Genomic DNA, 25511 nt, shown 5'->3' with positions numbered 1-25511 from the left:
CGGGGCACCATCACCGGAGCATCGCCGGAGAACCTGATTGGCGACATTGGGGTTCCGACGATCGGGGGGGCCGGGGGGTGTGTTCACATGATGTGCGATGGGTGCTGGTACCTGGCCCTTATATTGGCCCCCTATCCCTCATGAAACCTCAAGAACTCACACCCCCTTAAAAAGTATTTGAGATTTTACAGGTTTGCTGCCAGTAGCCATTAAAGTGTCTGAAATGGGGACACTTTTTTCAAATGGTCACAAAATCTTGTACACTTCGATTTTTTAGCTGAATTTTTTTGTGCACACCAAAAAAATACAAGGATCATGTCTACCAAGTTTGGGGCTAAAACTCATTCGGAAAAAAATTTTAAAAAATCCTGAACTGCAAAAAGTTTCAAAAATAGTGAAAAATAGAAAACGAGTTGTCTTTGCATGAAACTTCACATGAAGGCTTAAGGGACCATTGTATGAATTTACAAGCCATAAAAATTACATTGGCACTCAGAAATATGAAGATGTGCCTAAACCCACCTACCACCCTATCGATCCACGGCTTGCGCATCCCGTCTCTCTGGCCGGCATAGTGCTCACCCGCCCGTCCGCTCGCCCGCTCGTTTCGTCGGTTGGCTTAGGCATACGGAGTTCATTACCAGTCTAAGATCAGACCGGATTAAGGGTTGTAGTAGTAGGATTGGCAGCACATAGAGGGGGACCCGACCGATCCCCAGCTTGCGCATCCCACCCCTCTAGCCGGCTGAGCACCCACACGCTTGTTTCGTGGGTTGACTTAGGTATACGGAGTTCATTCCCAGTCTAAGCATATGAAGTTCATTCCCAGTCTAAGCATACGGAACCGGACCAAGGGTTGCAGCAGTAGATGCTGGGCTCGAGCATGTGTTGGTGCCACATTTTTCTTCGTCGGGGCACTATCGCCGGAGGATCACCAGAGAACCTGACCAACGGCCTTGAGGTTCCAGCGATCGGGGGGCCGGGGGGGTGTGCGCACATGATGTGTGATGGGTGCTGGTACTTGGCCCTTATATTGGCCCCCTATCCCTCATCAAACCTCGAGAACTCACACCTCCTTAAAGAGCATTTGAGATTTTACAGGTTTGCTGCCAGTAGCCATTAAAGTGTCTGAAATGGGGACACTTTTTTCAAATGGTCACAAAATCTTGTACACTTCGAGTTTTGAGCTGAATTTTTTTGTGCATGCCAACAAAAATTTGGGGCCAAAACTCCTTCCAAAAAAATTTTAAAAAATCCTGAACCGCAAGAGTTTCAAAAATTATGAAAAATATAAAACGAGTCATCTTGCCATGATACTTCACATGAAGGCTTAAGGGACCAATGTGTGAATTTACAAGTCGTAAAAATGGTATTGGCACGTAGAAATATGAAGATGTGCCTAAACCCACCTACCACCTTATCGATCACGGCTTCCGTATCCCATCTCTCTGGCTGACTTAGTGCCCGCCCGTCCGCCCGCCCGCTCGTTTCGTCGGTTGGCTTAGGCATTTGGAGTTCATTCCCAGTCTACGATTGGACCGGACTGAGGGTTGCGGCAGCAGGATCGGCAGCACACAGGGGGTGACCCAGCCGATCCCCGGCTTGCGTATCCAGCCCCTCTAGCCGGTTGAGCACCCGCACGCTCGTTTCATGGGTTGACTTAGGCATACGGAGTTCATTCCCAGTCTAAGCATACGGAGTTCATTCCAAGTTTAAGATCGGATCGGATCGAGGGTTATAGCAGAACATGCAGGGCTCAGACATGTGTTGGTGCCACATTTTTCTTCACCGAGGCACCATGCCGAAGCATCGTCGGAGAACCTAACCGACGGCGTTGGGGTTCCAATGATCGGGGGGGCCGGGGGGGTGTGCGCACATGATGTGCGATGGGTGCTGGTACTTGGCCCTTATATTGGCCCCTATATTGGCCCCTATATTGGCCCCCTATCCCTCATCAAACCTTGAGAACTCACATCCCCTTAAAGAGCAATTAAGATTTTACAGGTATGCTGCCAGTAGCCATCAAAGTGTCTGAAATGGGGACACTTTTTTCAAATGGTCACAAAATCTTGTGCAGTTCGAGTTTTTAGCTAAATTTTTTATGCATGCCAACAAAAATACAAGGATCACGTCCACCAAGTTCGATGCCAAAACTCCTTCACAAAAAATTTTAAAAAATCCCGAACCATAAAAAGTTTTGAAAATCGTGAAAAATAAAAAATGAGTCGTCTTGGCATGAAACTTCACGTGAAGGCTTAAGGGACCATTGTATGAATTTACAAGCCATAAAAATGGCATTGGCATGTAGAAATATGAAGATGTGCCTAAACCCACCTACCACCCTATCGATCCACGGCTTGCGCATCCCGTCTCTCTGGCCGGCATAGTACCCACCCGCCTGCTCGCCCGCTCGTTTCATCGGTTGGCTTAGGCATACAGAGTTCATTCCTAGTCTAAGATCGGACCGGACCGAGGGTTGCAGCAGCATGATCGGCAGCACGCAGAGGGGGACCCGACCGATCCCTAACTTGCGTATCCTGCCCCTCTGCCCGGCTGAGCACCCGCACGCTCGTTTCATGGGTTGACTTAGGCATACGGAGTTCATTCCCAGACTAAGCATACGGAGTTCATTCCCAGTCTAAGATCGGACCGGACCGAGGGTTGCAGCAACACATGCTGGGCTCGGGCATGTGTTGGTGCCGTATTTTTCTTCGCCGGGGCACCATCGCCAGAGAACCTGACCGGCGACATTGGGGTTCCGGTGATCGGAGGGGCTGGGGGGTGTGCACACATGATTTGCGATGGGTGCTGGTACTTGGTCCTTATATTGGCCCCCTATCCCTCATCAAACCTCAAGAACTCACACCCATTTAAAGAGCATTTGAGATTTTACAGGTTTGTTGCTAGTAGCCATTAAGGTGTCTGAAATGGGGACACGTTTTTCAAATGGTCACAAAATCTTGTACAGTTTGAGTTTTTAGCTGACTTTTTTTGTGCATGCCAATAAAAATACAAGGATCACGTCTGTGAAGTTTGCGGCCAAAACTCATTCCAAAAAAATTTTAAAAAATCTCGAACCGTAAAAAGTTTCAAAAATCGTGAAAAATAGAAAACAAGTCGTCTTGCCATGAAACTTCACGTGAAGGCTTAAGGGACCATTGCATGAATTTACAAGCCATAAAAATGGCATTGGATTGGAGAAATATAAAGATGCACCTAAACCCACCTACCACCCCATCGATCCACGGCTTGCGCATCCCATCTCTCTGGCCGGCGTAGTGCCCGCCCGCCCACACGCCCACTTGTTTCGTCGGTTGGCTTAAGCATACAGAGTTCATTCCCAGTCTAAGATCGGACCGAACTAAGGGTTACGGTAGCAGGATCGACAGCACATAGAGGGGGACCCGGCTGATCCCCGGTTTGCACATCTCGCCCCTCTTGCCGGCTGATCCCCGGTTTGCACATTTCGTGGGTTGACTTAGGCATACGGAGTCCATTCCCAGTCTAAGCATACGGAGTTCATTCCCAGTCTAAGATCGGATCAGACAGAGGGTTGCAACAGCACATGCTGGGCTCAGACATGTTCTGGTGCCACATTTTTCTTCATCGAGGCACCATGTTGGACCATCACCGGAGAACCTGACCGGCGGCATTGGGGTTCCAACGATCGGAGGGGTCGGGGGGGTGTGCGCACATGATGTGCGATGGGTGCTGGTACTTGGCCATTATATTGGCCCCCTATCCCTCATCAAACCTCGAGAACTCACACCCCTTAAAAAGTATTTGAGATTTTATAGGTTTGCTGCCAGTAGCCATTAAAGTGTCTGAAATGGGGACACTTTTTTCACATGGTCACAAAATCTTGTACACTTCCAGTTTTTAGCTGAATTTTTATGAAAAATAGAAAACGAGTCGTCTTGCCATGAAACTTCACGAGAAGGCTTAAGGGACCATTGTATGAATTTACACACCGTAAAAATGGCATTGGCACATAGAAATATGAAGATGTGCCTAAACCCACCTACCACCCCATCGATCCACGTCTTGCACATCCCGTCTCTCTGGCCGACGTAGTGCCCGCCCGCCTGCCCGCTCGTTTCATCGGTTGGCTTAGGCATACGGAGTTCATTCCCAGACTAAGATCGGACCGGATCGAGGGTTACTGCAGCAAGATCGACAGCACGTAAAGGGGGACCCGACCGATCCCCGACTTGCGCATCCCACCCCTCTGGTCGACTGTGCACCTGCACGCTCGTTTCATGGGTTGACTTAGGCATACGGAGTTCATTCCCAGTCTAGGCATATGGAGTTCATTCCCAGTCTAAGATCGAACCGGACTGAGGGTTGCGACAGCACATGCTGGGCTCAGGCATGCGTTGGTGCCGCATTTTTCTTCGTCGGGGCACCATTGTCGGAGCATCGTCGGAGAACCTGACTGGCGGCATTGGGGTTTCGATGATCAGGGGGGCCGGGGGGTGGTGTGCGCCATGATGTGCGATGGGTGCTGGTACTTGGCCCTTATATTGGCCCCCTATCCCTCATCAAACCTCAAGAACTCACACCCCCTTAAAGAGCATTTGAGATTTTACAGGTTTGCTGCCAGTAGCCATTAAAGTGTCTGAAATGGGGACACTTTTTTCAAATGGTCACAAAATCTTGTACACTTCGAGTTTTTAGCTGAATTTTTGTGAAAAATAGAAAACGAGTCGTCTTGCCATGAAACTTCACGAGAAGGCTTAAGGGACCATTGTATGAATTTACAGGCCGTAAAAATGGCATTGGCACATAGAAATATGAAGATGTGCCTAAACCCACCTACCACCCTATCGATCCACGACTTGCGCATCCCGTCTCTTTACCCGGCATAGTGCCCGCCCGCCCGCCTGCTCGTTTCGTCGGTTGGCTTAGGCATGCGAAGTTCATTCCTAGTCTAAGATTGAACCAGACCGAGGGTTACGACAGCGGATTGGCAGCACGTAGAGGGGGACCTGGCCGATCCTTGGCTTGCGCATCCCACCCCTCTGGCCGGTTGAGTGCCTTCACACTCATTTCGTGGGTTGACTTAGGCATACGGAGTTCATTCCCAGTCTAAGATCAGACCGAACTGAGGGTTGTGGTAGCACATGCTGGGCTCGGGCATGTGCTGGTGCCGCATTTTTCTTCGTTAGGGCACCATCGTCAGAGCATCGCTAGAGAACCTGATCGGTGGCATTGGGGTTTCGGCGATCGGGGGGCCGGGGGGTGTGCGCACATGATGTGCGATGGGTGCTGGTACTTGGCCCTTATATTGGCCCCCTATCCCTCATCAAACCTCGAGAACTCACACCCCCATAAAGAGCATTTGAGATTTTACAGGTTTGCTGCCAGTAGCCATTAAAGTGTCTGAAATGGGGACACTTTTTTCAAACAGTTACAAAATCTTGTACACTTCGAGTTTTTAGCTGAATTTTTTTGTGCATGCGAAGAAAAATACAACGATCAGGTTTACCAAGTTTGGGGCCAAAACTCCTTCCGAAAAAATTTTAAAAAATCCCGAACCGCAAAATGTTTGGAAAATCATGAAAACTAGAAAATGAGTCGTCTTGCCATGAAACTTCACGTGAAGGCTTAAGGGATCTTTGTATGAATTTACAAGCCATAAAAATGGCATTGGCACATAGAATTATGAAGATGTGCCTAAACCCACCTAGCACGCTATCGATCTACAGCTTATGCATCCCGTCTCTCTGGTCGGCGTAGTGGCCGCCCACCCACTCGTTTCATCGGTTGTCTTAGGCATACGGAGTTCATTCCCAGTCTAAGATCAGACCTGACCGAGGGTTGTAGTAGCAGGAATGGCAGCACGTAGAGGGGGACCCGACCGATCCCCGGTTTGCCCATCCCGCCCCTCTGGCCGGCTGAGTGCCTGCACGCTCGTTTCGTGGGATGACATAGGCATACGGAGTTCATTCCCAGTCTAAGCATATGGAGTTCATTGCCAATCTAAGATCGGACCGGACCAAGGGTTGCGGTAGCACATGTTGGACTCAGGCATGTGCTGGTGCCGTATTTTTCTTCCCCGGGGCACCATCGTAAGAGCATCGTCGGAGAACCTGACCGACAGTGTTACGGTTCCGGCGATTGGGGGGTCGGGGGGGCTGTGCGCACATAATGTGTGATGGGTGCTGGTACTTGGCCCTTATATTGGCCCCCTATCCCTCATCAAACCTCAAGAACTCACACCCCCTTAAATAGCATTCGAGATTTTATAGGTTTGCTGCCAGTAGCCATTAAAGTGTCTGAAATAGGGACACTTTTTTCAAATGGTAACAAAATCTTGTACACTTCGAGTTTTTAGCAGAATTTTTTTGTGCATGCCAACAAAAATACAAGGATCACGTCTACCAATTTTGGGGCCAAAACTTCTTCCGAAAAAATTTAAAAAATCTCGAACCACAAAAAGTTTCAAAAATCGTGAAAAATAGAAAACGAGTCGTCTTGCCATGAAACTTCACGTGAAGGCTTAAGGGACCATTGTATGAATTTTCAAGCCATAAAAATGGCATTGGCACATAGAAATATGATGATGTGCCTAAACCCACCTACCACCCTATCGATCCACGGCTTATGCATCCCGTCTCTCTGGCAAGCGTAGTTCCCGCCCGCTCGTTTCGTCGATTGGTTTAGGCATACGGAGTTCATTGCCAATCTAAGATGGAACCAGACCGAGGGTTACAACAGTAGGATTGGCACCACGCAAAGGGGGACTCGGTCGATCCCCGGCTTGCACAACCCGCCCCTCTGGCCGGTTGAGCACCCGCACGCTCGTTTCATGGGTTGACTTAGGCATACGGAGTTCATTCCCAGTCTAAGCATACGAAGTTCATTCCCAGTCTGAGATCGGATCAGACCGAGGGTTACGACAGCACGTGCTAGGGTCAGGCATGTGTTGGTGCCGGATTTTTCTTCGTCGAGGCACCATCGCTGGAGCATCGTCGGAGCATCGCCAGAGAACCTGACCGACGGCATTGGGGTTCCGACGATCGGGGGGCCGGGGGGGTGTGCGCACATGATGTGCGATGGGTGCTGGTACTTGGCCCCTATATTGGCCCCCTATCCCTCATCAATCCTCAAGAACTCACACCCCCTTAAAGAGCATTTGAGATTTTACAGGTTTGCTGCTAGTAGCTATTAAAGTGTCTAAAATGGGGACTCTTTTTTCAAATGGTCACAAAATCTTGTACAGTTCGAGTTTTTAGCTGAATCTTTTTGTGCATGCCAAAAAAAATACAAGGATCACGTCTACCAAGTTTGGGGCCAAAACTACTTCCGAAAAAATTTTAAAAAATCTCGAACCGTAAAAAGTTTCAAAAATCATGAAAAATAGAAAACGAGTCATCTTGCCATGATAATTCACATGATGGCTTAAGGGACCATTGTATGAATTTACAAGCCATAAGAATGGCATTGGCACACAGAAATATGGAGATGTGCCTAAACTCACCTACCACCTTATCGATCCACGGCTTGCGCATCCCGTCTCTCTGGCCGTCGTAGTGCCCGCCCGCCTGCCAGCCTGTTCGTTTTGTCAGTTGGTTTAGGCATACGGAGTTCATTCCCAGTCTAAGATTGGATCGAAAAGAGGGTTGCGGTAGTAGGATCGACAGAACGCAGAGGGGGACCAGACCGATCCTCGGCTTGCGCATCTCGTCCCTCAGGCCGACTGAATGCCTGCACGCTCGTTTCGTGTGTTGACTTAGGCATACGGAGTTCATTCCCAGTCTAAGCATACGGAGTTCATTCCAGTCTAAGATCAGACCAGATGAAAGGTTACGACAGCACATGTTGGGCTCGGGCTTGTATCGGTGCCGCATTTGTCTTCGTCGAGGCACCATCGTCGGAGCATCATCAGAGAACCTGACCATCGGCATTGGGGTTCCGACGATCGGGGGGTGTGCGCACATGATGTGCGATGGGTGCTGGTACTTGGCCCTTATGTTGGCCCCCTATCCCTCATCAAACCTCGAGAACTCACACCCCCGTAAAGAGCATTTTAGATTTTACAGGTTTGCTGCCAGTAGCAATTAAATTGTCTAAAATGGGGACACTTTTTTCAAATGGTCACAAAATCTTGTACACTTCCAATTTTTAGCTGAATTTTTTTGTGCATGCCAACAAAAATACAAGGATCACATCTACCAAGTTTGGGAATAAAACACCTTCCGAAAAAATTTTAAAAAATCCCGAACCGTAAAAAGTTTCAAAAATCATGAAAAATAGAAAACGAGTCGTCCTGCCATGAAACTTCACGTGAAGGCTTAAGGGACCAGTGTATGAATTTACAAGCCATAAAAATGGCATTGGCATGCAGAAATATGAAGATGTGACCAAACCCACCAACCACCCTATCGATCCACGACTTGCGCATCCTGTCTCCCTGGCCAACGTAGTGCCCGCCCGCCCACTCGTTTCATCAGTTGGCTGAGGCATATGGAGTTCATTCCTAGTCTAAGATGAAATCGGACCGAGGGTTGCGACAGTAAGATCGCCAGCACGTAGAGGGGGACCCGACCGAACCCTGGCTTGCGCATCCCACCCCTCTGGTCGGTTGAGCACCCGTACGCTCACTTCGTGGGTTGACTTAGTTCTACGGAGTTCATTCCCAGTCTAAGATCAGACCAGACTGAGGGCATGTGCTGGTGCCGTATTTTTTTTCGTCGGGGCACCATCATCGCAGCATCGCCGGAGAACCTGACCGACGGCATTGGGTTCCGACGATCGGGGGGGCCGGGGGGTGCACGCACATGATGTGCGATGGGTGCTGGTACTTGGCCCCTATATTGGCCCCCTATCCCTCATCAATCCTCGAGAACTCACACCCCATTAAAGAGCATTTGAGATTTTACAGGTTTGCTGCCAGTAGCCATTAAAGTGTCTGAAATGGGGACACTTTTTTCAAATGGTCACAAAATCTTGTACACTTCGAGTTTTTAGCTGAATTTTTTTTTTACATGCCAAAAAAAATACAAGGATCACATCTACCAAGTTTGGGGCCAAAAATCCATCCAAAAAAATTTTTAAAAATTCAGATCCGTAAAAAGTTTGGAAAATCGTAAAAAATAAAAAACGAGTCGTCTTGCCATGAAACTTCACGTGAAGGCTTAAGTGACCATTGTATGAATTTACAAGCCATAAAAATGGCATTGGCATGCAGAAATAAGGAGATTTGCCTAAACCCAACTACCACTCTATCGATCCACGGCTTACGCATCCCGTCTCTCTGGCCTGTGTAGTGCCCGCCTGCCTGCCCGCCCGCTCGTTTCGTCGGTTGGCTTAGGCATACGGAGTTCATTCCCAGTCTAAGATTGGACCAAACTGAGGGTTACGGCAGCAGGATCGATAGCACGTAGAGGGGGACCCGATCGATCCTCGGCTTGCGCATCCCGCCCCTCAAGCCGGTTGAGCGCCCGTACGCTCATTTCGTGGGTTGACTTAGGCATGCAGAGTTCATTCCCAGTCTAAGCATATGGAGTTCATTCCCACTCTAAGATCGGATTGGACCGAGAGTTGCGGCAGCAGATGCTGGGCTCGGGCATGTGCTGGTGCTGTATTTTTCTTCATCGGGGCACCATCACCGGAGCATCACCAGAGAACCTGACCGACGGCATTGGGGTTCCGACGATCGGGGGGGCCGGGGCGGGTGTGCTCACAAGATGTGCGATGGGTGCTGCTACTTAGCCCATATATTGGCCCCCTATCCCTCATCAAACCTCGAGAACTTACACCCCTTTAAAGAGCATTTGAGATTTTACAGGTTTGCTGCCAGTAGCCATTAAAGTGTCTGAAATGGGGACACTTTTTTCAAATGGTCACAAAATCTTGTACACTCCGAGTTTTTAGCTGAATGTTTTTGCACATGCCAACAAAAATACAAGGATCACGTCTACCAAGTTTGTCTGCAAAACTCCTTTCGAAAAAATTTTAAAAAATCCAGAACTGCAAAAAGTTTCATAAATCGTGAAAAATAGAAAACGAATCGTCTTGCCATGAAACTTCACGTGAAGGCTTAAGGGACCATTGTATGAATTTATGAGCCATAAAAATGGCATTGGCAAGCATAAATATGAAGATGTGCCTAAACCCACCTACCACCATATCGATCCACGGCTTACGCATCCCGTCTCTCTGGCCGGCGTAGTGCCCACCCGCCCGCCCGCCCGCTCGCCCGCTCGTTTCTTCGGTTGGCTTAGGCATACGGAGTTCATTCCCAGTCTAAGATTGTTTCAGACCGAGGGTTACGACAGCAGGATCGGTAGCACATAGAGGGCGACTCGGCCGATCCCTGGCTTGCGCATCCCTCCCCTATGGCCGGCTAAGCACCCGTACGCTCATTTCATGGGTTTACTTCGGCATACGGAGTTCATTCCCAGTCCAAGCATGCGGAGTTCATTCCCAGTCTAAGACCGGACCAGACTGAAGGTTGCAACAGCACATGCTAGGCTCAGGCATGTGCTGGTGATGCATTTTTCTTCGTCAGGGCACCATTGCCAGAGCATCGCCGAAAAATCTGACCGACGGTATTGGGGTTTCGACGATCGAGGGGCAGGTGGTGTGCGCACATGATGTGCGATGGGTGCTGGTACTTGGCCCTTATATTGGCCCCTATCCCTCATCAAACCTCAAAAACTCACACCCCTTTAAAGAGCATTTGAGATTTTACAGGTTTACTGCCAGTAGCCATTAAAGTGTTTGAAATGGGGACACTTTTTTCAAAAGGTCACAAAATCTTGTACACTTCGAGTTTTTAGCTGATTTATTTTGTGCATGCCAAAAAAAATACAAGGATCACGTCTACCAAGTTTAGGGCCAAAAATCCTTCCGAAAAAATTTTAAAAAATCTCGAACCGCAAAAAGTTTTGAAAATTGTGAAAAATAGAAAATGAGTCATCGTCGAGGCACCATCGCCAGAGCATCGTCGGAGAACCTGACCGTCGGCATTGGGGTTCCGACGATCGGGGGGGTGTGCGCACATGATGTGTGATGGGTGCTGGTACTTGGCCCTTATGTTGGCCCCCTATCCCTCATCAAACCTCAAGAACTCACACCCCCGTAAAGAGCATTTGAGATTTTACAGGTTTGCTGCCAGTAGCAATTAAAGTTTCTGAAATGGGGACACTTTTTTCAAATGGTCACAAAATCTTCTAAACTTCGAGTTTTTGGCTGAATTTTTTTGTGCGTGCCAAAAAAAATACAAGGATCACGTCTTCCAAGTATAGGGCCAAAACTCCTTCCAAAAAAATTTTAGAAAATCCCGAACTGCAAAAAAGTTTCAAAAATCATGAAAAATAGAAAACGAGTCGTCTTGCCATGAAACTTCACGTGAAGGCTTAAAGGACCATTGTATGAATTTACAAGCCATAAAAATGGCATTGGCACGCAGAAATATGAAGATGTTCCTAAAGCACCTACCACCCTATCGATCCACGGCTTGCGCATCCCGTCTCTCTGGCCGGCATAGTGTGTGCCCACCCTCTCGCCTGCTCATTTTATCGGTTGGCTTAGGCATATGGAGTTCATTCCCAGTCTAAGATCGAACTAGACTGAGGGTTGCGACAGCACACAGAGGGGGACCCAACTGATCCTCGGCTCGTTTCGTGGGTTGACTTAGGCATACGGAGTTCATTCCCAGTCTAAGCATACGGAGTTCATTCCAAGTCTAAGATCAGATCGGGCCGAGGGTTGCAGTAGCACATGCTGGGCTCGAGCATGTGCTGGTGCCGCATTTTTCTTCGTCGGGGCACCATCGTCGGAGCATCGTCGGAGAACCTGACCGGCGGCATTGGGGTTCCGATGATCGGGGGGGCCGGGGGGTGTGCGCACATGATGTGCAATGGGTGCTGGTACTTGGCCCTTATATTGGCCCCCTATCCCTCATCAAACCTTGAGAACTCACACCCCCTTAAAGAGCATTTGAGATTTTACAGGTTTGTTGTCAGTAGCAATTAAAGTGTCTGAAATGGGGGCACTTTTTTCAAATGGTCACAAAATCTTCTACACTTCGAGTTTTTAGCTGAATTTTTTTATGCGTGCCAAAAAAAATACAAGGATCACGTCTACCATGTATGGGGCCAAAACTCCTTCCAAAAAAATTTTAGAAAATCTCGAACTGCAAAAAGTTTCAAAAATCGTGAAAAATAAAAAACGAGTCGTCTTCCTATGAAACTTCACCTGAAGGCTTAAGGGACCATTGTATGAATTTACAAGCCATAAAAATGGCATTGGCACACAAAAATATGAAGATGTGCCTAAACCCACCAACCACCCTATCGATCCACGGCTTGCACATCTCGTCTCTCTAGCCGGTGTAGTGCCCACCCACTCGCTCATTTCGTCGGTTGGGTTAGGCATATGGAGTTCATTTCCAGTCTAAGATCAGACCGGACTGAGGGTTCCAGCACCAAGATTGGCAGCACACAGAGGGGGACCCGACCGATCCCCGACTTGCGCATCCCCCCCTCTGGCTGGCTGAGCGCCCGCACGCTCATTTCGTGGGTTGACTTAGGCATACGGAGTTCATTCCTAGTCTAAGCATACGAAGTTCATTCCCAGTCTAAGATTGGACCAGACCGAGGGTTACGGTAGCACATGCTGGGCTCGGGCATGTGTTGATGCCGCATTTTTCTTCACCGGGGCACCATCACCGGAGAACCTGACCGGCGACATTGGGGTTCCGGCCATCGGGGGGCGAGGGGTGTGCGCACATGATGTGCGATGTGTGCTGGTACTTGGCCCTTATATTGGCCCCCTATCCCTCATCAAACCTCAAGAACTCACACCCCCTTAAAGAGCATTTGAGTTTTTACAGGTTTGCTACCAGTAGCCATTAAGGTGTCTGAAATGGGGACACTTTTTTCAAATGTTCACAAAATCTTGTACGCTTCGACTTTTTAGCTGAATTTTTTTTGCACATAAAAAAAAATACAAGGATCACGTCTTCCAAGTTTGGGGATAAAAATCCTTTCGAAAAAATTTTAAAAAATCCCGAACTGTAAAAAGTTTCAAAAATCGTGAAAAATAGAAAACGAGTCGTCTTGCCATGAAACTTCACGTGAACGCTTAAGGGACCATTGTATGAATTTACAAGCCATAAAAATGGCATTGGCACACAGAAATATGAAGATGTGCCTAAACCCACCTACCACGCTATCGGTCCACGGACCATTTTTGTTGGCATGCACAAAAAAATTAAGCTAAAAACTCAAAGTGTACAAGATTTTGTGACCATTTGAAAAAAGTGTCCCCATTTCAAACACTTTAATGGCTACTGGTAGCAAACCTGTAAAATCTCAAATGCTCTTTAAGGGGGTGTGAGTTCTCGAGGTTTGATGAGGGATAGGGGGCCAATATAAGGGCCAAGTACCAGCACACATCGCACATCATGTGCGCACACCCCTCGCCCCCCGATGGCCGGAACCCCAATGTCGCCGGTCAGGTTCTCCGGTGATGGTGCCCCGGTGAAGAAAAATGCGGCATCAACACATGCCCGAGCCCAGCATGTGCTACCGCAACCCTCGGTCTGGTCCAATCTTAGACTGGGAATGAACTCCGTATGCTTAGACTAGGAATGAACTCCATATGCCTAAGTCAACCCATGAAATGAGCGTGCGGGCGCTCAGCCAGCCAGAGGGAGGGATGCGCAAGTCGGGGATCGGTCGGGTCCCCCTCTGTGTGCTGCCAATCTTGGTGCTGGAACCCTCAGTCCGATCACAAAAAAATTAAGCTAAAAAGTCAAAGTGTACAAGATTTTGTGACCATTTGAAAAAAGTGTCCCCATTTCAAACACTTTAATGGCTACTGGTAGCAAACCTGTAAAATCTCAAATCGGCCAGAGAGATGGGATGCGTAAGCCGTGGACCGATAGGGTGGTAGGTGGGTTTAGACACATCTTCATATTTCTGTGTGCCAAAGCCATTTTTGTGGCTTGTAAATTCATACAATGGTCCCTTAAGCCTTCACGTGAAGTTTCATGGCAAGACGACTCGTTTTCTATTTTTCACGATTTTTGAAACTTTTTACGGTTCGATATTTTTTAAAATTTTTTTGGAAGGAGTTTTGGCCCCAAACTTGGTAGACGTGATCCTTTTATTTTTGTTGGCATGCACAAAAAAATTCAGCTAAAAACTCAAAGTGTACAAGATTTTGTGAAAATTTGAAAAAAGTGTCCCCATTTCAGACAGTTTAATGGCTACTGGTAGCAAACCTATAAAATCTCAAATGCTCTTTAAGGGGGTGTGAGCTCCCGAGGTTTGATGAGGGATAGGGGGCCAATATAAGGGCCAAGTACCAGCACCCATCGCACATGATATGCGCACACCCCCCGGCCCCCCAGATCGTTGGAACCCCAATGCCGCCGGTCAGGTTCTCCGGCATGCCCCGACGATGGGGCCCCGACAAAGAAAAATGCGGCACCAACACATGCCCAAGCCTAGCACGTGCTGCTGCAACCCTTGGTCTGGTTCGATCTTAGACTGGGAATGAACTTCATATGCTTAGACTGGGAATGAACTCCGTATGCCTAAGTCAACCCACGAAACGAGCGTGCGGTTGCTCAGCCAACCAGAGGGGCGGGATGCGTAAGCCGGGGATCGGCCGGGTCCCCCTCTGTGCGCTGCCGATCCTACTGCCGCAACCCTCGGTTTGGTCAAATCTTAGATTGGGAATGAACTCCGTATACCTAAGCCAACCGACGAAACGAGCGGGCAGGCGGGCACTACGTCGGCCAAAGCGACGGGATGCGCAAGCCGTTGATCGATAGAGTGGTAGGTGGGTTTAGGCACATCTTCATATTTCTGCATGCCAATGCAATTTTTATGGCTTGTAAATTCATACAATGGTCCCTTAAGCCTTCACGTTAAGTTTCATGGCAAGACGACTTGTTTTCTATTTTTCACGATTTTTGAAACCTTTTACGGTTCGGGATTTTTTAAAATTTTTTCGGAAGGATTTTTGGCCCCAAACTTGTTAGATATGATCCTTGTATTTTTTCTGGCATGCACAAAAAAATTTAGCTAAAAAATCGAAGTGTACAAGATTTTGTGACCATTTGAAAAAAGTGCCCCCATTACAGACACTTTAATTGCTACTGGCAGCAAACCTGTAAAATCTGAAATGCTCTTTAAGGGGTGTGAGTTATTGAGGTTTGGTGAGGGATAGGGGGCTAATATAAGGGCCAAGTACCAGCACCTATTGCACATCATGTGCGCACACCCCCCCGGCCCCCTCGATCACCGGAACCCCAATGCTGCCGATCAGGTTCTTCGACGATGCTCTGATGATGGTGCCCCGACGAAGAAAAATAAGGCACCAACACATGGCCGAGCCCAGCATGTGCTACCGTAACCCTCGATCCAGTCCGATCTTAGACTAGGAATGAACTTCGTATGCTTAGACCGGGATTGAACTCCGTATGCCTAAGTCAATGAAATGAGCGTACGGGTGCTCAGCCGGCCAGAGGGGCAGGCGGGCACTACACCTGCCAGAGAGACGGGATGCGCAAGCCGTGGATCGATTGGGTGGTAGGTGGGTTTAGGCACATCTTCATATTTCTACATGCCAATGCCATTTTTATGGCTTGTAAATTCATACAATGGTCCCTTAAGCTTTCATGTCAAGTTTCATTGCAAGATGACACGTTTTCTATTTTTCACGATTTTTGAAACTTTTTGCTGTTCGGGATTTTTTAAAATTTTTTTGAAAGAATTTTTGGCCCCAAACTTGGTAGATGTGATCCTTGTATTTTTGTTCGCAGGCACAAAAAAATGCAGCTAAAAACTCGAAGTGTATAAGATTTTGTGACCATTTGAAAAAAGTGTCCCCATTTCAGACACTTTAATGGCTACTGGCAGCAAACCTATAAAGTCTCAAATCCTCTTTAAGGGGGTGTGCGTTCTTGAGGTTTGATGAGGGATAGGGGGCTAATATATGGGCCAAGTACCAGCACCCATCGCACATCATGTGCGCACACCCCCCGGCCCCTCCGATCGCCAGAACCCCAATACCGCTGGTCAGGTTCTTCGACGATGCTCCGGTGACGGTGCCTCAGCGAAGAAAAATACGGCCTCAACACATGCCCAAGCCCAGCATGTGCTGTCGCAACCTTCGGTCCGGTCCGATCTTAGACTAGGAATGAACTTCGTATGCTTAGACTGGGAATGAACTCCATATGCCTATGTCAACCCATGAAACGAACGTGCGGCTGCTCAGTCGGCCTGAAGGGTACGATGCGTAAGTCGGGGGTCGGTCGGGTCCCCCTCTGTGTGCTACTGATCCTGCTGCCACAACCCTCAGTCCGGTCCAATCTTAGACTGGGAATGAACTCCATATGCCTAAGCCAACTGACGAAACGAGCGGGCGGGCGGGAGGGCACTACACCGGCCAGAGAGACGGGATGTGCAAGCCGTGGATCGATAGGGTGGTAGGTGGGTTTAGGCACATCTTGATATTTCTGTGTGCCAATGGCATTTTTATGGCTTGTAAATTCATACAATGGTCCCTTAAGCCTCCACATGAAGTTTCTTGCCAAAACGACTCGTTTTCTCTTTTCCATGATTTTTGAAACTTTTTGCGGTACAAGATTTTTTAAAATTTTTTCGGAAGGAGTTTCAGCCCCAAACTTAGTAGACGTGATCCTTGTATTTTTGTTGGCATGCAAAAAAAAATTCAGCTAAAAACTCGAAGTGTACAAGATTTTGTGACCATTTGAAAAAAGAGTCCCCATTTCAGACACTTTAATGGCTACTGGCAGCAAACCTGTTCAATCTCAAATGCTCTTTAAGGGGGTGTGAGTTCTCGAGGTTTGATGAGGAATAGGGGGCCAATATAAGGGCCAAGTACCAGCTCCCATCGCACATCATGTGCGCACACCCCCTGGCCCCCCGATCGCCGGAACACCAACGCCGCCGATCAGGTTCTCCGGCGATGCTCCGGGGATGGTGCCCCGATGAAGAAAAATACGGCACCAGCACATGCCCGAGCCAAGCATGTGCTGTTGCAACCCTCGGTCCGGTCCGATCTTTGACTGGGAATGAACTTCGTATGCCTAAGTCAACCCATGAAATGAGTGTGCGGGCGCTCAGCCGGCCAAAAGGGTGGGATGCATAATTTGGGGATCGATCGGGGCCCCTCTGCGTGCTGCTGATCCTGCTACTGCAACCCTCGGTCCGATTTGATCTTAGACTGGGAATGAACTCTGTGTGCCTAAGTCAACCGATGAAACGAGCAGGCGGGCGGGCACTACGCCGACCAGAGAGACGGGATGCGTAAGCTGTGGATCGATAGGATGGTAGGTGAGTTTAGGCACATCTTCATATTTCTACGTGCCAATGCCATTTTTATGGCTTGTAATTCATACAATGTTCCCTTAAGCCTTCACGTGAAGTTTCATGTCAAGACGACTCGTTTTTTATTTTTCACGATTTTTGAAACTTTTTACGGTTCGAGATTTTTTAAAGTTTTCTCGGAAGGAGTTTTGGCCATAAACTTGGTAGACGTGATCCTTGTATTTTTGTGGGCATGCACAAAAAAATTCAGCTAAAAACTTGAAGTGTACAAGATTTTGTGATAATTTGAAAAAAGTGTCCCCATTTCAGACACTTTAATTGCTACTGGCAGGAAACCCGTAAAATCTCAAATGCTCTTTAAGGGGGTTTGAGTTCTCGAGGTTTGATGAGGGATAGGGGGCCAATATAAGGGCCAAGTACCATCACCCATTGCACATCATGTGCGCACACCCCCCGGCCCCCCCGATCGTCGGAACCCCAATGCCGCCGATTAGGTTCTCCGGTGATGCTCCGGCAATGGTGTCTTGGCGAAGAAAAATGTGGCACCAGCACATGCCCGAGCCCAGCATGTGCTGTCGCAACCCTTGGTTCAGTCCGATCTTAGACTGGGAATGAACTTCGTATGCTTAGGCTAGGATCGAACTCTGTATGCCTAAGTCAACCCACGAAACGGGCGTACCGGTGTTCAGTCGGCCAGAGGGGCGGGATGCGCAATTCGGGGATCGGTCGGGTCCCCCTCTGTGTGCGACCAATCTTGCTACTACAACCCTCGATCCAGTCTGATCTTAGACTGGGAATGAACTCCATATGCCTAAGCCTACCGATGAAACGAGCGGACGGGCGGGCAGGCACTACGCCGGCCTGAGAGACGGGATGCGCAAGCCGTGGATCGATATGGTTGTAGGTGGGTTTAGGCACATTTCCATATTTCTGCATGCCAATGCAATTTTTATGGCTTGTATATTCATATAATGGTCCCTGAAGCCTTCACATGAAGTTTCATGGCAAGACGACTCGTTTTCTATTTTTTGTGGTTAGGAATTTTTTAAAATTTTTTGGGAAGGAGTTTTGGCCCCAAACTTGGTAGATGTGATCCTTTTATTTTTTTTGGCAAGCACAAAACAATTCAGCTAAAAACTCGAAGTGTACAAGATTTTGTGACCATTTGAAAAAAAGTGTCCCCATTTCAGACACTTTAATGGCTACTGGCAGCAAACCGGTAAAATCTCAACTGCTCTTTAAGGAGGTGTGAGTTCTCAAGGTTTGATGAGGGATAGGGGGCCAATATAAGGGCCAAGTACCAGCACCCATCGCACATCAAGTGCGTACACCCCACCCCAACCCCCCGATCGTCGAAACCCCAATGCCGCTGGTCAGGTTCTCCGACAATGCTCCAGCGATGGTGCCCCAGCGAAGAAAAATGTGGCACCAGCACATGCTCGAGCCCAGCATGTGCTGCTGCAACCATTGCTCTGGTCTGATCTTAGACAGTGAATGAACTCCGTATGCTTAAACTGGGAATGAACTTTGTATGCCTAAGTCAACCCACGAAACGAGCGTACGGGCGCTCAGTTGACCAGAAGGGCGAGATGTGCAAGCTAAGGATCGACCGGGTCCCCCTCTGCGTGCTACCGATCCTGTTGTTGAAACCCTCAGTTTGGTCCGATCTTAGACTGGGAATGAACTCCGTATGCCTAAGCCAACCGATGAAACGAGCGAGCGGGCGGGCACTACGCCGAACAGAGAGATGGGATGCGCAGGCCATGGATCGATAGGGTGGTAGGTGGGTTTAGGCACATCTTCATATTTTTGCATGCCAATGCCATTTTTATGGCTTCTAAATTCATACATTGGTCCCTTAAGCCTTCACGTGAAGTTTCATGGCAAGACGACTCGTTTTCTATTTTTCACGATTTTCAAAACTTTTTACGGTTCGGGATTTCTTAAAATTTTTTCAGAAGGAGTTTTGGCACCAAACTTAGTACACGTGATCCTTGTATTTTTGTTGGTATGCACAAAAAACTTCAGCTAAAAACTCAAAGTGTACAAGATTTTGTGACCATTTGAAAAAGTATCCCCATTTCAGACACTTTAATGGGTACTGGCAGCAAACCTGTAAAATCTCAAATGCTATTTAAGGGGGTGTGAGTTCTTGAGGTTTGATGGGGGATAGGGGGCCGATATAAGGGCCAAGTACCAGCACCCATCGCACATCATGTGCGCACACCCCGCCCGGCCCCTCCGATCTCCAGAACCACAATGTCGCCTGTCACGTTCTCCGACGATGGTGCCCCGGCGAAGAAAAATGCGGCACCAGCACATGCCTGAGCCTAGCATGTACAGCCGTAACCCTCGGTCCGGTCCGATCTTAGATTGGGAATGAACTCCGTATGCTTAGTCTGGGAATGAACTCCGTATGCCTAAGTCAACCCACGAAATGAGCGTGTGGGTGCTCAGTCGGCCAGAGGGGCAGGATGCACAAGCCGGGGATCTACCAGGTCCCCCTTACATGCTACCGATCCTGTTACCACAACCGTCAGTCTGGTCCAATCTTAGACCGGAATGAACTTCGTATGCCTAAGCCAACCGACGAAATGAGCGGGCGGGCGAGCGAGCAGTACGCCGACCGGAGAGATGGGATGTGCAAGCCGTGGATCAATAGGGTGGTAGGTGGGTTTAGGCACATGTTCATATTTCTACGTGCCAATGGTATTTTTACGGCTTGTAAATTCATACAATGGTCCCTTAAGCCTTCACGTGAAGTTTCATGGCAAGACGACTCGTTTTCTATTTTTCATGATTTCCAAAACTTTTTGGGTTCGAGATTCTTTAAAATTTTTTCGGAAGGAGTTTTGGCCCCAAACTTGGTAGACGTGATCCTTGTATTTTTTTTGGCCTGCACAAAAACATTCAGCTAAAAACTCGAAGTGTACAAGATTTTGTGACCATTTGAAAATAGTGTCCCCATTTTAGACACTTTAATGGCTACTGGCAGCAAACCTGTAAAATCTTAAATGCACTTTAAGGGGGTGTGAGTTCTCGAGGTTTGATGAGGGATAGGGGGCCAATATAGGGGCCAAGTACCAGCACCCATCGCACATCATGTGTGCACACCCCCCCGACACCCCCGATCGTCGGAACCCCAATATCGTCGGTCAGGTTCTCCGGTGATGGTCCCCGATGAAGAGAAATGCAGCACCAGCACAGGCTCGAGCCTAGCATGTGCTGTCGCAACCCTCGATCTGGTTTGATCTTAGACTGGGAATGAACTCTGTATGCTTAGACCGGGAATGAACTCCGTATGCCTAAGTCAACCCATGAAATGAGCTTACGGGCGCTCAGCCGGCCAGAGGGGTGGAATGCGCAAGATGAGGGTCGACTGGGTCCCCCTCTGCATGCTGCTGATCTTGCTACCCAACCCTCGGTCTGATCTGATCTTAGACTGGGAATGAACTTCGTATGCCTAAGCCAACCGATGAAACGAGCGGGCGGACGGAAGGGCGGACGCTATGCCGACCCGAGAGACGGGATCCGCAAGCCGTGGATCGATAGGTGGTAGGTGGGTTTAGGCACATCTTCATATTTCTGTGTGCCAATGCCATTTTTATAGCTTGTAAATTCAAACAATGGTCCCTTAAGCCTTCACGTGAAGTTTCATGGCAAGACGACTCGTTTTCTATTTTTCACAATTTTTTAAACTTTTGGCGATTCGGGATTTTTTAAAATTTTTTTGGAAGGAGTTTCGGTCCCAAGCTTGGTAGACATGATCCTTGTATTTTTGTTGGCATGCACAAAAAAATTCAGCTAAAAACTCGAAGTGTACAAGATTTTGTGACCATTTGAAAAAAGTGTCCCCATTTCAGACACTTTAATGGCTACTGGCAGCAAACCTGTAAAATCTCAAATGCTCTTTAAGGGGGCGTGAGTTCTCAAAATTTGATGAGGGATAGGGGGCCAATATAAAGGCCAAGTGCCAGCACCCATCACACATCATGTGCGCACACCCCCCGGCCCCCCCGATCATCGGAACCCCATTGCCGTCGGTAAGGTTCTACGGTGATGCTCTAGCGATGATGCCCCGACGAAGAAAAATGTGGCACCAGCACATGCTCGAGCCCAGCATGTGCTGTCGCAACCCTCAGTCCGATCCGATCTTAGACTAGGAATGAACTCTGTATGCTTAGACTGGGAATGAAGTCCGTATGCCTAAGTCAACCAACGAAAGGAGCGTGCGGGAGCTCAACAGGCCAGAGAGGCATGATGCGCCAGCCGGGGATCGGCCGGGTCCCTCTCTGTGTGCTATAGATCCTGCTGTTGCAACCTTCGATTTGATCTGATCTTAGACTGGGAATGAACTCCGTATGCCTAAGCCGATCGACGAAACAAGCTAGCGGCCGGGTGGGCGGGCGGGCACTACGTCGGCCAGAGAGACGGGATGCGCAAAACATGGATCGATAGGGTGGTAGGTTGGTTTAGGCACATCTTCATATCTCTATGTGCCAATACCATTTTTATGGCTTGTAAATTCATACAATGGTCCCTTAAGCCTTCACGTGAAGTTTCATGGCGAGACGACTTGTTTTCTATTTTTCACAATTTTTGAAACTTTTTACGGTTTGGGATTTTTTAAAATTTTTTTGAAAGTAGTTTTGGCCCCAAACTTGGTAGACGTGATCCTTGTATTTTTTTTGGAATGCACAAAAAAATTCAGCTAAAATTTCCTAGCCTACCGGCAGCAAACCTGTTAAATCTCAAATGCTCTTTAAAGGGTTGTGAGTTCTCGAGGTTTGATGAGAGATAGGGTGCCAATATAAGGGTCAAGTACCAGCACCCATCGCAAACCATGTGCGCACACCCCCCGGCCCCCCTGATCACCGAAAATCCAATGCCATCGGTCAGGTTCTTGGACGATGCTCTGGCAATGGTGCCTCGACGAAGAAAAAAACGGCACCAGCACATGCCCAAGCCCAGCATGTGCTGCCGCAACCCTCGATCTAGTCCGATATTAGACTGGGAATGAACTCCTTATGCTTAGACTGGGAATGAACTCCGTATGCCTAGTCAACCACGAAACAAGCGTACGGGCGCTTAGCCGGCCAGAGGGGCGGGATGCGTAAGCTGGGGATCGACCGAGTCTCCCTCTGCGTGCTGTCAATCCTACTACCGCAACCCTTGGTCCGGTCCGATCTTAGACTGGGAATGAATTCCGTATGCCTAAACCAATCGACGAAGCGAACGGGCGGACGGGCGGGCGGGTGGGCACTATGTCGGCCAGAGAGACAGGATGCGCAAGCCGTGGATCGATAGGGTTGTAGGTGGGTTTGGGCACATCTTCATATTTCTGCATGCCAATGCCATTTTTATGGCTTGTAAATTCATACAATGGTCCTTTAAGCCTTCACGTGAAGTTTCATGGCAAGACGACTCATTTTCTATTTTTTATGATTTTCAAAACTTTTTGTGATTCGGGATTTTTTAAAATTTTTTCGAAAGGAGTTTGGGCCCCAAACTTGGTAGACATGATCCTTGTATTTTTTTTGGCATGAAAAAAAAAATTCAGCTAAAAACTCGAAGTGTACAAGAATTTGTGACCATTTCAAAAAAGTGTCCCCATTTCTAACACTTTAATGGCTACTGGCAGCAAGCCTATAAAATCTCAAATGCACTTTAAGGGGGTGTGAGTTCTCGAGGTTTGATGAGGGATAGGGGGCCAATATAAGGGCCAAGTACCAGCACCCATCGCACATCATGTGCGCACACCCCCCCGGCCCCCCCGATTGTCGGAACCCCAAAGCCGCTGGTCAGGTTCTCCGGCGATGCTCTGACAATGGTGCCCCGACGAAGAAAAATGCAGCACCAGCACATGCCCGAGTCTAGCATGTGCTGCCACAACCCTTGATCTTGTCCGATCTTACACTAGGAATGAACTCCATATGCTTAGACTGGGAATGAACTCCGTATGCCTAAGTCAACCCATGAAATGAGCATGCGGGCACTCAGCCGGCCATAGGGGTAGGATGCGCAAGCTGGGGATCGACCGGGTCCTCCTCTGCTTGCTGTCGATTCTGCTGCCATAACCCTCGGTCCAGTCTGATCTTAGACTGCGAATGAACTCCATATGCCTAAGCCAACCGACAAAACGAGCGGGTAGGCGAGCGCGCCGGCACTACGTCGGCCAGCGAGACAGGATGCGCAAGCCGTGGATCGATAGGGTGGTAAGTGGGTTTGGGTACATCTTCATATTTCTGCATGCGAATGCCATTTTTATGGCTTGTAAATTCATACAATGGTCCCTTAAGCCTTCACGTGAAGTTTCATGGCAAGACGACTCGTTTTCTATTTTTCACGATTTTTGAAAATTTTATGGTTCGAGATTTTTTAAAATTTTCTCAGAAGGAGTTTTGGCCCCAAACTTTTTAGACGTGATCCTTGTATTCTTTTTGGTATGCACAAAAAAATTCAGCTAAAAACTCGAAGTGTACAAGATTTTGTGACCATTTGAAAAAAGTGTCCCCATTCTAGACACTTTAATGGCTACTAGCAACAAACCTGTAAAATCTCAAATGCTCTTTAATGGGGTGTGAGTTCTCGAGGTTTGATGAGGGATAGGGGGCCAATATAAGGGCTAAGTACAAGCACCCATCGCACATCATGTGCGAACACCCCCCCCGGCCCCCCCGATCGCCGGAACCCCAAAGCCGCCGGTCAGGTTCTCCGGCGATGCTTCGACGATGGTGCCCCGATGAAGAAAAATGTGGCACCAACACATGCCCGAGTCCAGCATGTGCTATCGCAACCCTCAGTCCCGTCCAATCTTAGACTACGAATGAACTCCGTGTGCTTAGACTGGGAATGAACTCCGTATGCCTAAGTCAACCCACGAAACGAGCGTACGGGTGCTCAACCGACCAGAGGGACAGGATGCGCAAGCCGGAGATCGGTCAGGTCCCCCTCTGTGTGTTGCCAATCCTACTACCGTAACCCTCGATCTGGTTCAATCTTAGACTGGGAATGAACTCCATATGCCTAAGCCAACAGACGAAACGTGCGGGCGGGTGGGCACTACGTCGGCCAGAGAGACAGGATGCACAAGTTATGGATCGATAGAGTGGTAGGTGGGTTTAGGCACATCTTCTTATTTCTGCGCACCAATGACACTTTTTATGGCTTGTAAATTCATACAATGGTCCCTTAAGCCTTCACGTGAAGTCTCATGTTAAGACAACTCGTTTTCTATTTTTCATGATTTTTGAAACTTTTTACGGTTCGAGATTTTTTAAAATTTTTTCGAAAGGAATTTTGGCCCCAAACTTGGTAGACGTGATCCTTGTATTTTTGTTGGCATGCACAAAAAAAATTCAGCCAAAAACTCAAAGTGTACAAGATTTTATGACCATTTGAAAAAAGTGTCCCCATTTCAGACACTTTAATGGCTACTGGTAGCAAACCTGTAAAATCTCAAACGCTCTTTAAGGGGGTGTGAGTTCTCGAGGTTTGATGAGGGATAGGGGGCCAATATAAGGGACAAGTACCAGCACCCATCGCACATCATGTGCGCACACCCCCTGGCCCCCCCGATCGCCGGAACCCTAATGCCGTCGGTCAGGTTCTCCGGCGATGGTGCCTCGGCGAAGAAAAATGCGACACCAACACATGCCCGAGCCCAGCATGTGCTGTCACCACCCTTGGTCTGACCTGGTCTTAGATGGGGAATGAACTCCGTATGCTTAGACTGGGAATGAACTCCGTATGCCTAAGTCAACCCATGAAATGAGCGTGCGGGCGCTCAGCCGGCCAGAGGGGCGGGATGCACAAGCCGGGGATCGATCGGGGCCCCCTCTGCGTGTTGTCGATCCTGCTGCCACAACCCTCAGTCTGGTCTGATCTGAGATTGGGAATGAACTCCGTATGCCTAAGCCAACCGACGAAACGAGCGGGTGGGCGGGCGGGCGGGCACTATGCCGGCCAGAGACACGAGATGCGCAAGCCGTGGATCGATAAGGTGGTAGGTGGGTTTAGGCACATCTTCATATTTCTGCATGCCAATGCCATTTTTATGGCTTGTAAATTCATACAATGGTCCCTTAAGCCTTCACGTGAAGTTTCATGGCAAGATGACTCGTTTTCTATTTTTCACGATTTTCAAAACTTTTTGCGGTTCGGGATTTTTTAAAATTTTTTCTAAAGGATTTT

This window comes from Durio zibethinus, chromosome 5 (genome assembly GCF_047325235.1).
Source record: "Durio zibethinus cultivar Kanyao isolate XHJ-2024 chromosome 5, ASM4732523v1, whole genome shotgun sequence".
NCBI lineage: Eukaryota > Viridiplantae > Streptophyta > Magnoliopsida > Malvales > Malvaceae > Durio > Durio zibethinus.
The sequence above is the reverse complement of the archived record's forward strand: the minus strand, read 5'-3'. Positions refer to the sequence as shown.